The sequence below is a fragment of the Syngnathus floridae genome, chromosome 18 (genome assembly GCF_059516105.1).
Source record: "Syngnathus floridae isolate MCC-2025c chromosome 18, RoL_Sflo_1.0, whole genome shotgun sequence".
NCBI lineage: Eukaryota > Metazoa > Chordata > Actinopteri > Syngnathiformes > Syngnathidae > Syngnathus > Syngnathus floridae.
The window spans coordinates 5250463-5263121 of record NC_142430.1 but is presented as its reverse complement, the minus strand read 5'-3'; the positions used below and the strand labels follow the sequence as shown (position 1 = coordinate 5263121).

Genomic DNA, 12659 nt, shown 5'->3' with positions numbered 1-12659 from the left:
GTAGATTCATAAGGGAGAAAAATAGAGATGACTTAAGAGCAAAACACCGGTTGGGAATGCTAATGAGGCACAAGCTGAACATAGCCGCTCCCCGTTCCTGTTTAGCTTAACTTACATCGTCTGTTCGTTTCTATCCATGTGAAGGTACCCGGCGTGTTCTTTCCAGCATTGCACCACTTCCCCTGGTCATGGTGTTCGATGTCAGCGTGGAGGACAAAGTGACGCTTGTTGCTTCTCCTCACGCCGCGGCCGCCGCCAGGCTGTGGCCTGAGCTGAAACAATCCCTGATGAATGTCTATTGATGTCAGTCAGCCATGGATCACGGCGGTCGATGGGTCAGCGGTTCCTCACAAGGCCTCGACTGATGCGATCGTCGCACGGCCTTTCGGTGGAAATCGAGACGAACCGCTTGGTTCTGATTAACGCACAAATCTAATTTTATTATTTGTATGATGTGGGAATAGGGTGGATTGTTGTAGGGTAAATTTTTAGCGCCTGTTTTTTTTTTTCCTTTTCCTCAGAGGTTCTTATCGTAGAGGATGCCATACAGTAGCAGAGCGACAGAGCAAACAACGTTGGCTGATATGTGGCGTGACAACAGTATTAAAGGCGAGCAGGCTTTACACAGACAAGATCAGGAGGAGGTGGAGGGCATCGGAACAGATAGCTGACTGCAGCACAGGTTGTAAATTCACAAGATTTATATCCTGGATGCTCCACGGCGGATTCGAGTGATAGCAAAAAAAAAAAAAAAAAGCAGAGCCGGATTCTTACTGGTGTGTTGCCGGATCAAGACTGGCAAGATGGTTCCAGTCAACCAGGTTGGCTGGATTTGTTGTGTACAATTTTCCAAGAAATACCGTCAGGTTACTAAAATAGCATATTTTAATGCATCCTACTTTCACACAGTTTTTTTTTCCAGAGTAGAATAACAAACCACATCAACTGATTTATCACACAAACTTACAGCTGACGTTCAAATGAAAAGCATGGAAATAAAATGTTAGCCATGTGCTGCGAAGGAGGGGGGGGGGAAGCAAGTTGGAAAGCGAAATGAGGCGTCATCTTTGGTGGCGGCGACCATCCACGGGCGCCACCGTATTCATTTGTCCGAACGTGCCCTTGGCGTGACCGCGCTTTAGCGAGGAACAAGTCTAATTTCCATCGTTGAGCAGCTGCATCTGATAGCCAAGCTTTGAATTGATATTAGGGATAACAATGGCCTCTGTTGGCCTCAATAAGGCTCACGCTGCCCTCGGCTGGCTCCCTCCCTCCCTCCCTCCCTCCCTCCCTCGGCTGTGAGCGCACACACATTTCAACTGTCATAATAATCGCTAGCAAAAAGCTCACGAGGCTTTGCTGCAAATTGCTTCAAGCCTCCCCCGGAGGCTCTTCTCTTAATTCTTTGTCATCTACTTGCTTAAAACATTGGAATGGATGACCGTCGGGTTTTGTTGACTCAATCGTGGGTTGCTATTGCAATATTCGCAGACAAATTAGCGCCTCTTTAAGACCATCCCTGAGGATTTCAAAATAATCCGAGTGGTTTTCTTCAGAGCGCCAATTACACTTGAGTGTTTTGCACAGCGCGGCCAACTGTTTGATTGCTTCTGTCCTGTGTTTACTCTTGCAAGACACGACAATTCGCTGCCAACATTTAGCGTCGATATACAAGCGCCGCCGTCAGGAAATTGGCAGGGAAATACTCAAGTTTAAATTCAAAGTGGAAATGACGATAATTTGAGGTTCATATAAAAAGCCATTCAGAATGGCTAAAGGTAAAATAGTCAAAGAGCTTTTGCATAGTTTACACAAATGGAATGGTCAGAATGTGCACATAATAATGATTTCTGCTCGGCTGAATGAATGAGAGAGTGCTTGGAAGTAAACAAACAAACAAAGAATCCTGTGATGTTATTGAAGAGTTTCCCTCGTGAGTTAGCCCAACCTTATCTGCGATCAGACTGTGGAAATAACAAAATGACCTTGGGTTTATTTGTGGGAGTGTTGGCCAGACCATCGGTCAAGACTTTGCTCACCCAGGTGTTGTCTCGCTCGTCTCTTGTGACTTGGTTCCAAAAAGTCGCAATTGTGTACAGCTGCCTGCCTGGAGGGGGGAAAAGATGTTGAAATGAGTATTTGGATCTACTATGTGTGTGTGTGTGTGTTGAGCAGTTGCACCCAAGCACCCTTGTCCTCATGGTTGCACTTTTCGCCCTATAATTAAAGTTTACGGCAGGCCACTTTAACGAAGGCTGCTCAGATTGATGAGCGTTCATATCTGGAGTTTATTTTAGCATGCGGTTGTGTTAAACACCAGATTGGTCCACAAGTAACCTTTTTTTCTTTTTTTAAATGGTCCACTACTTTACCATATTGTATTTGTGCGAATCCAACTACTCCACCCCCCCTCAATTATTTACCGTAACCGCCGTTTGAATTTGATAAAAGAACCGCCCTCGTATCTTTGTGACATTTTCTGCCACTTTCATGCTTTTATCTCACTCAAATCGCCATTTACGAGAGTACATGATAAGGATTTTATGAGGAAAAAGCCCGAGAGGAAGGAGTCGGATGGAGCCGACCGCCCTGCAGAGGCACGGCTTCATTGCCAAATGTGGTGGGAGTGGAGCACTAAATCTCACAGTTGAGACAGCATGCAGAGCTAAAAGGAGACACATCCAAGAGTCATTAAGTCATAATGATAGAGAAAGAGCGATTCGCCCCAAAATTTGACTCAGGGCCAACACCATTAGTAGATGATAGATGAAGCTATTCCATCGGGGTCCTTACTCAATGTGGACAATATACAGTCGACGCGCACCTAACTTATCACCGCTGACTTTGCAACTAGTTCATCCTTTTCGTTTACACATTTGCCAACTTGTCTTATTTCGTCCACAAACGTACTTTTTTTTTGCAAGAATATTAAGTCATCATGAAGCTTCGAGCCACGTTTCCAAAGATATATATATATACATATATATGTATTAAAATATAGCATTTATTTATTTATTATATCATTTTATTTTTTAATTAATCCATCCATCTTCTTCCGCTTATTTTTTTAAATTAATTAATCTATCCTTCCATTTATTTATTTATTTATAATATATATATTAAGATATTTATACTGAAAAAAAAAACAAAGTACTGCTGTGTTCTTGCCAAGTCCAAGAGAAACAATTGCTAAAAGATTGATGATCTGCTTAAGGGTTAAATCAAATGACTCGTCTCGACTATAAATTGGAAAAAAAACGGAGATATTCTCTCGTACACGTTGTATTAACAAACACTTTGATAAAATATCCTTTTCAGTCCGAGCGGCAAAGGCAAAACGCTTTACCGAGCGCAGGTGCCGACACGTCGTACATAATTTAAATATTATCAAGGTTGAGTTGCTGGCTGTTAATGACACAATAACCTGGCACCCCAATGTGCACGGAGGTGATAAAGGCCGCGTGCAGCCTCCACGCTTCTCTTTCATATCGCCTTATCCTCGCCTCACCTTTTCGCCGCCGCGTGTCAAACAGTCAGCCAGAGACACGCTTGAACTCAAACGACATATCTGGAAAAACTAAAGCCAAGATGGATTCATAAATATGGTAGCGACCACCTTTGTTTGCATGCGCTGCTGTCAATTTCAAAGTGTTTTCTGGCTTTACAGTGGTTAAATGTTAAGAGACGGCAAAAGGTCAGGGTAAATGCAAAAGTCGACGTTACATGATATCCATTTATATTCACGCCCGTCAAAAAGGTCAAAACATTGTCCTGACATTCTGCAAACATCTGGGGCCTGGTATCCCTTCGCCTGTTTTGGAAATGTGATAGAACCCGAGAAGATAGCCGGACAGAGCGCGCACTGTTACTGAAGTGGAGTCGCGGTGTGGAGTTTCCACGAGATTGCGAGTGGTTTGACCTTTCAGCGCCGGGCGACTTCCATGCGGGGGACTTTCCTTCCCACAGGCTGAAAAGCAGAAAGGTGTGTCCGCTGTTGCTTTGGCCTCGCTAGATTGAATAGCCGGCGTGTGAAAGAGCCGCTACTCTTGCTTTTCTACTTTCTTTTCGTAAATGCCAAGCCAAAATCGTGATGCTAGCATGGCTTGACCCTAATCCATTTGGAAAAAAAAAAAAAATCTTTTATGCTTGTAAATGAATAGTTCTCACCACGCACTAAAGTGGATTTGAAAAGATACAACGGCAGTGTTAAATGTCAGTTTATGAAGAAAAAAACTTCTTTTTCCAAAACACTGTATATATTTTTTTTAATCATCCCCCCAAGGTGTTGACCCTACTGTGCATTATTTCGAGACTATTAAGAGAATAGCATTTAGGACAATGTATAGCAGACTTATTACTGAGTGATATGAAGCATAAAAGGTATGAATTTACGTGCTCGTAATATTTCCCCCCTCCTACATTTAAGATGGAATTTATTGTATTTTTGCAACAATAAAGTCAGTATAAGATATGATCAGTAAAACCTTGGTGTGGCCTCATAAAAGCGACGTCGTCTATATGCAAACCTGATCCATGCGAGAACGTTGTGTTCCGCATGGTCCGCGTTTTAGCATTCAAAGGACATATCGATTCCGTTCTACACAAAACCCTTCCTGTCTGATTTCCCTCAAGACAGCGCAGATTAAAGGCCCTTGTGCTCATGTTCTACATATTGACCCGCTACTCTTAATAATTCAGCGCACACTTAACACTGCAAAGAAAAAAAAAATGGTGGCGTCGACTTTTGCCTTTGATTTTATAACATCTTAAAAGAGTTCGCGGACTTCCCCTGTCCTCCCTCGGGCTGTGCTTTTGAGGGTGCAAAGAGAAACGTTCCATTGTGTGTTTGCCAGGTCAGGTGGTGAGGAGTCATGGCGTCACACGGATGACGTCGCTAAAACACACACACAAAAAAAAATGGAATAAAATACCGAGCAGCTCAATTCAAGATGAAACTGTGGTTTGGTTGCTAGTTTCCACCTGCCTACACTGATAACGCAAAATTCAGCGGCTTTTAACTAGATCACACGCACCGGAAAAAAAAGTAAATTGGATTAGTAGTCTTTGGGTATTCAATCCAATTATTGATCTCTGGCCGGAGGAAATATTTCCAGGGCTGCCTCAGTGTCCAGCATGAGATTGAGTTGTGGAAAAAAAAAAGCCGATTAATGTATCTGTTGTTATCTTGGTCTTTTTTTTATACCACAAAAATTAATATTTGAACAGAGGTGTATAGACTTTTTATGCAAGATCTCAGTTTTTGGGTTTTATCCACACAATGAGCCTATTCAGGAATTCAAAAAAACAATTTAGGCATTCACTGAAAATATTCAAGCATTTGAATAAACCGTGTGCTCAATGCACCTTTTTTTTTTTCTTTTGAATTTCCAACTAAAAAGAGCACATCTGACATCACGCATCCCGTCGTTTGCATTTAAATTGTACGAGTGACGTTTGGTCTGACAGACATAGAGATGGTGATAACATGCATGAGATATCCAAGCAGAGGCAAATTACAATGTTAATGAAGCCTTTTGAAGATGGGCCTTAAAGCAGAGATGGATAAACAGCCAGCAATGTTTCTTTTATGCTGCTGACAGATCATTTATAACAGAGAGTCTCGTAATCTTTTTTTTTGCATTCATTTACTTTGGGCGCACTGTATAGTCTGTTCATATAATTAAAACAACGGATTTGTTTTTGCGCGACTTGGCCGACCCGTCTTCCTTTCCGTTCCTCCTGACTGTTTTACTCTTCCCGGTGTATCGATTGTGAAGGTAAGGCGGGAAAAAGAAACGGTTTGGCTGAGAAAGAAGGATTTGCTGAAGAGATACGGTGAAATTGAAGCCTTCGGCCAACAGTGGGGAAAAGATGTAATCCTGAAAGAGGAGCAGAACACAGAGGCGGAAGACAAGGAGGGATGAATATATTCATCTGGATTTGTGATGGCGCAAAGAAGACGCATTGGAGCGCCGCTGGACCTGGACAATGATGAGTCCAACTTCATTCCGGGCTAAGACACAAAAGGATCCGAGAGAGAGTGAATGTCTCTCCATCTTCCTCATTATTAAAGGCAATACTGTGAGAGCAGAGCAAGTTAATTCATGTTCTGACGGTTGCCATATGTCCAAGAATAGCATCACTGTAGCCTCTCAGCATCCAATCATTTGCATAAAAAGAAGGAAATGTAACCAGGTCATTCTCATTCCCTCAAGCGCCGAATCTGTTTTCAGGTTGAAATTGCGTTCTCGACGCATCCGTGTCACCTTTTCGTAGCAAACAGGTTGTGAGTCACTCGTGAAATGACATCCAGGAAAAAAAACGAAAAAAACCCCGACAACGGCCATTTCTATAATGGGAAACGGCGTGGTGACGTACGATAAGAACATGAATATTTACATATGTCCTCTTACGTATTTATAGAACAACATGGAGGCCATGTACATAATATTAGCATAAATATTTCCTGCACATGACACCATGCCAGTATATATAAAAATGTATATAAAATAGTAGTATATATACCAAAAAAAAAAATTATAGGCCTCAGGTACCAAACAGCCCAAGGGGTGTGTTGACTTTTTATATGCACTTTAACTGCTGGTGTGGATTAATTACAATCAAGGCACATGCTGAATTAGAATCTAGTTTTGCAAACCTAGAGTTGTGTGATTAACTGTCCGGAACAAAAGCGTAATCAGCACTTATTCCCTCCAAAATGAAAATTGTTTTTGATTTTTTTGGTCAAATATACCTGCGGTGCTCCTGACTGATATCCCAAAAGTTCCCCAATTTCACAGGGGGCGTCACTCGATCGCTTCTCCAACACGAGAAATACAATCTCTCATTTATCTCACTGTTCTCTCATTAAGTGTGCTCGGCTTTAAAGACGCTCCCCGGAGCCCTAATAGCTGCAATTAGCAAGCTAGTGCACACACACACACACACACACGTACACACACACACAGACACAGACAATGTGGGCTGTGAGCTTGTCAAAGGGAATTGTAGCCCTGCAGCACTGAGTGCGAATAAGACAGAGGAAGCATGAGGAGGCAGCCATTCTTGTGCCTCCACTAATAATGTTGGGCTGTGAGTGCCAGGCTCAATTTCATTGGCTGTCAAGATGAGCACCACTGGGCCTGGATTAGCACTGAGGGGAGGGGCTGGTGATGAGAGTGAAGGACAGACTTGCTATAAATTAAAGGTCTGTTTTAATAAAGGATGCTTAAGAGTACCTCCATTAGTGGATCTTAAGCTGCTTTATCCATTTAAATGTGACCTCGCCCTTTCAGCGGATAAACAATTAGCTTTAGCACAGATTTTTTGGAATCCTTATTTTGCACACAAAGGTTTTCCAAAGTGATCATGATGATAAAGCTCATCGTGATTGAACTAAATAAGCATGAAAAAAAAAATGGAAAAATGGTGACTACTGTGGAGACGTGCGGTCAAAGGAGGCACAATCGGCAGAGCCTCACCTGCATAAATGATTACATGAAATGATTTTCCATTTTTGTTCTCTAGTTGCCATCACAAGAACAAGAAGCAAGTCCGAGTAATCTTCCAGGGACCCTCTTATTATCCGCCCCGCTGTCTCAGAGCGGTGAGTTCGATCCCTGGGGCGCGGCACACACGCAGAGCTGAGAGACAGACCCATAATCTGACAAAGCAGATGTAGACACGCATGCATCCAAGCATACACGTAGACAGTGAGGGCAGGTAGACAGGCAGAGGTGGGCTTTGTACACGCAACCCCTCCCACCCACCCACCATGTCCCCAAGCAGCTCCAGATATTGCCGCTTCACTGAACAGCATAATGACAGCCTCTTCTTCTACTTCTTTTTCTTCTTCACAGGGGCTGGCTGTTGTGAAAATCCACTCAGGGATGTTCTTTTGCCTTCATTCTTATTTTATAAACCACCACCACAAACACATGCTGTATATTTTCTTCATTTTTAGGAGTTCCATGTCATGTAAAAATAGCCAATGTGGTTGCAGGCGTTAAGGAGAGGGAGGATTTTAAGTACCGTATTTGCCGGTGTATTGGTCGACCTTTTTCGATCCAAAATCGACCGAAAAAAATCGACCTCGACTTATACACCGAGTCATAAAATTTAACTTCGTATTCATCGCTTCAAATGTGATGGTAACCAAGGCCGTTTCTCATGCATCTCATTGTGCGTTGCACTTAGAAAATTTGAACCGGGCGGCGTGCGCGAGTGCGCGGCCCGCTGGAAGTCGAATGAGGCGCCGCCACCACCTCCGCGGTGCTTATAAACAGCCGATCCGCTCGGCGGGGGCTATTTTCGGCCACTTGGCTCGTGCGCACGGCCTCCCGGATGTGCCGGGCGGGCGCGCGAGCTCGCCGGCCACTGGAAGTCGAATGAGGCGCCGCCACCACCTCCGCGGTGCTTATAAACAGCCGATCCGCTCGGCGGGGGCTATTTTCGGCCACTTGGCTCGTGCGCACGGCCTCCCGGATGTGCCGGGCGGGTGCGCGAGCTCGCCGGCCGCTGGAAGTCGAATGAGGCGCCGCCACCACCTCCGCGGTGCTTATAAACAGCCGATCCGCTCGGCGGGGGCTATTTTCGGCCACTTGGCTCGTGCGCACGGCCTCCCGGATGTGCCGGGCGGGTGCGCGAGCTCGCCGGCCGCTGGAAGTCGAATGAGACGTCGCGACCACCTCCGCGGTGCTTATAAACAGCCGATCCGCTCGGCGGGGGCTATTTTCGGCCACTTGGCTCGTGCGCACGGCCTCCCGGATGTGCCGGGCGGGTGCGCGAGCTCGCCGGCCGCTGGAAGTCCAATGAGGCGCCGCGATCTCCTCCGCGGTGCTTATAAAGTGCCGATCCGCTCGGCTTGGAGCTATTTCCGGCCTCCCGTTGGTGCCGGGTGGCGTGCGCGAGCTCGCCGGCCGCGATCTCCTCCGCGGTGCTTATAAACAGCCGCATGCGCATGGCCTCCCGGAATTTGAACACATTTCGTCAATAAATTTCGCATATTGAATTTTGAAGTTTAATATAATGCAACAATTGAGCTCGACTTATACAAAGGATATATCATAAAATCGTAAATTTCCGTCGAATTTTAGGGGGTCGACTTATACACCGAGTCGACCTGTACACCGGCAAATACGGTAAACACCTTCGGGGTCAGGAGCTTTTGGAGGCTATCTGCATGGATCCAAACACACAGGCGAGGGTCGGCATCTTTATTTGAACAGTGTGGTTGAGAGATGAAGATCAGCCACATATCAGCAAAAACCACACCTATATATACCCACATATTTTTTTTTTAATAAATCTATATTACTGGTCAGTCCACCATTTTAGTGCCACCTAAAAAATTGAAATGGAAAACTTGAATTGAAAAATAAATTAATATTAATCATATTAATAATTAATATTAGATAATAATAATAATAAAAATCTAATTGCAGCCCTTGTGATTTGCATTCCACTGCATTCCGATATCAATTGGAATCGGAATAATCGTCTGCCCTATTAGATTGCAATTGCATTTGTCCACAAACACACACCAACAGTCTATTTACCTCCGTCAGTCACTCTCCTTTCGTTATCCTGATAATTCAAGAGGAAATGAAATCATCTGGTGCAATGATGCAGACTGCCGTATGTGATGCTATGTTTTATTTGCGCTGATTGGAAGCCAATTAAGCAGGTAATGGATGGGCAGCCTCTTACCCAAAAGCTAATTAGCTCAGCATTTACGTTACGGTGATTGGAATTTTTAGTTCTTCTGCTGACTTGGTTCCGAATGCATATATTTTCTTTTTTTTTAAACTTGTTAGTCCACTGTATAACTTCATTGTCATCAAATATGGAGGATTTAGTGTTTCATAATGCTTGAGTCAGACTCCAACTTTGAATACACTATTCATTAATGTGCGACTTCAGCAGATTGCGCCGCAAAGATAACCTCGGCGATTTCGCCCAGCCATACCGCCGAGGGGACCCCAAAAGACAAGAAAGCAATTATATCTCTACCCTTGTTCTCATTTCTAGGTGCTCTCTCTCTCTCTCTCAATCCCACACCAATGAGAAATGGAGGAAGTGGAGCCAAGCTGCAGTTGTTGACGGCGCCACCACGGACTAGAACTACTGTCATTACTTCAACCCTCAAATTGGATGGAGTGGCAACATTCACACTTAGCAGCTGGAACGTACGTCTTGAATATTGTCTCAATAAAGGTGGCGACGTTATCACTTTGACTCAATTGCTGTCGTGAGCGCCGTGCGAGACCGATGGAAGCAAAAAGGGCCCCAGCGCTTGCTGCCGTTTTTCAATTTTGCTGTGCCACAATATGGGGTGATACAAAAGCATTTATCTGATGTTATTAGGAGCATACTGATACAAGATAGCACGCACTTGTGTCGGTAACGTGATCTGCTTGTCATATCTGCGGCTACATTCGGCAGAAGTAGAGACGAGAGTGCTAAGCGAGAGCTCAGCCGATGACTTTAATGAAAATATTGCCCTTTTCTTTTTTTTTTTAGCATTCGGCTCATCTCACTCCCGTCCCTCTCCGTCATCATCTTTCAATCTCTGTCCCTCAGTTTTTTTTTTTTCCTGATTGATACACTCATTTCATGAAGATTTCACGCTTGACGAATCCCAAATGGTTCTGCTCTCATGACAAACAGATCAATTTTTATACACTTCAAAGTTGCTGGTCTTGAAAATTGTTTGACCGTCTTCGAGGCACTTTGGATTCTCACTATTATTGGGGACTACAACACTTTGGGACATTAATTGAGCTAATACATTGCATTAATGTTGACATTTCTCGTCAGCCAAGATCTTGATGTTGTTATCGTTGCCAAGCAACAAGCTGTTGAATTGATCAACTGACAGTAGCTACTAATACTTTACTGTATGAATTAAAGAAAAAAAAGATGCTGAACAAAGAAATGAAATGAGAACTCCATGAAAGCAAAGCAGAGGAAAGGCAACGATGAAAGCAACCGCACCACCGACCCTTGTAAAAACAGCAGATGAGCTTGTGGGCATTTATATTTCAAATGATAAAGGCGGCACGGAACTTAAAAGCAGCATGTAGACAGACAGAGACATGCGACGGCAGCAATTAAAATACATGCATCCAGCATTGTTCAGAGCACAGCGTTGCAGGGGGGAGAAAGCGCGGCTGTGCTTTGATCGCAGCGGGCCGCCGCCGCCGCCGGGAGCTGAGCGACGCATTTACGTTTCCTACGCAGAGCACACAGCAAGGTGAACCCGAACGTTCTTTTGTGTACATCTAGCAGGGTAAAGGCTAACAGCTCTGTGGATACACAAGAAATCTTCTGATTTATATTGTGCAGAGGAGAGTAAAGGTTGCGCCGTTATTCAATGTACTGTTTGCTCCGGAACATTCTCATAGTGCCTATTCAGGAGTTCTTTTTTAATGATTAATAAAGGATGTTTTTTCCGCATTGGCAAAAACAAAAAGCACACATGAATGAAAAATGAGCAAGGCCTTGAGGATGTCTGTGCGTGCATCACGGATGCCACCGCTCGCCAGTCGACTAAATAAAGGATGCAGTTCCTTGATACCAAGATGGTGGCAAAGGACTACTTTTGTCTAGAAAAAACACTTTCATCTTGACAGCAAAATTCCACCATAATACTACTTAGGTCACAGGCGGCATCATGTGTCTTCCCATAATGTAACACGATGCATGTTATTTTTGTATCAAACACCAAGGCCCACATGATATCAGCAGTATTATTATTATTTTTTTTTATATATATATTTTTTCATATAAGTTGACAGTAGGCGCTGAGATGGTGGGTGGTCAGTGGTTAGAAACGGCTCTTATTACACCGAGAAACATCGATATCTGCAGAAGATGAGCCCTCTAATTGATTTTGCAGCACCGGATAGATGCGAGAGGCCCAAAAGTCAGGCAATTGCGAATGTTTAGTCTGAATCGATTGGTTTGATGCAGAAAGGTGGGAAAAGCGGTATCAGGTTCAAAATGACTCGGGCCACTTCAGTCAGAGAAGCGATTCAGATAACCTTGCCAATAGTGTGGAAGGACGATAGTGGCCATGGTAACGGGGGGAAAAAAATGGTCATACTTGGTAATGGTTCCAAACGTTTAACAACAATATTTTGGGTCAGTTTTAATTTGATGGCTATTTAGCTAACATAGCATCCTACATTCCACATAAATGAATGGAGGTCATTTTAAGTAAGTCATAAAGCGACGTATAGTTTGTGCAACAACAACAACAACAATGCCGTGTCATTAAAAGAAATCCCAAAGTCTTTACCTTCATTTTGTGTCCCGCGGTGACCGCAGGTGGCATCCGGTCAAGCGTGTCCAAGCCAAATGACAACAATCCCACGTCTTAGCAATTGTGTCCCTAAGGTGGAAGTGGTTCAATAAGTCGTACTCCTGCAAAATAAGAAAGCGGTTTTATATTAAAAAGAGGTTTGGGCATCAGACATATCTTTTAACGTAGCACGGGCCACATTTGCTATGATTCTTCCCAGTGCTCTTAAATGGATAGTGTTAACATCCCGCACAAAATACAACCATTCTCCATTTCATAATGATTTACTGTCTCAGATTTTATATATCAGAACCTCCATTAGCATCTGAAACTCAAGAGCTGGACCGTAAACGAC

At 43.8% G+C, this 12659-nt stretch overlaps 1 long non-coding RNA gene across 1 annotated transcript; it reads right to left on the bottom strand.

Annotated features, from left to right (window-relative positions):
- Positions 1-867: 867 nt before the first annotated feature.
- LOC148382441 (uncharacterized) lies at positions 868-12423 on the bottom strand. Its single transcript, XR_015853984.1, has 3 exons — positions 12302-12423; positions 2040-2107; positions 868-1964 (listed from the first exon to the last, which is right to left on the bottom strand). It is a non-coding gene; the product is annotated as an uncharacterized LOC148382441 (long non-coding RNA).
- Between the last annotated feature and the right edge of the window lie 236 nt (positions 12424-12659).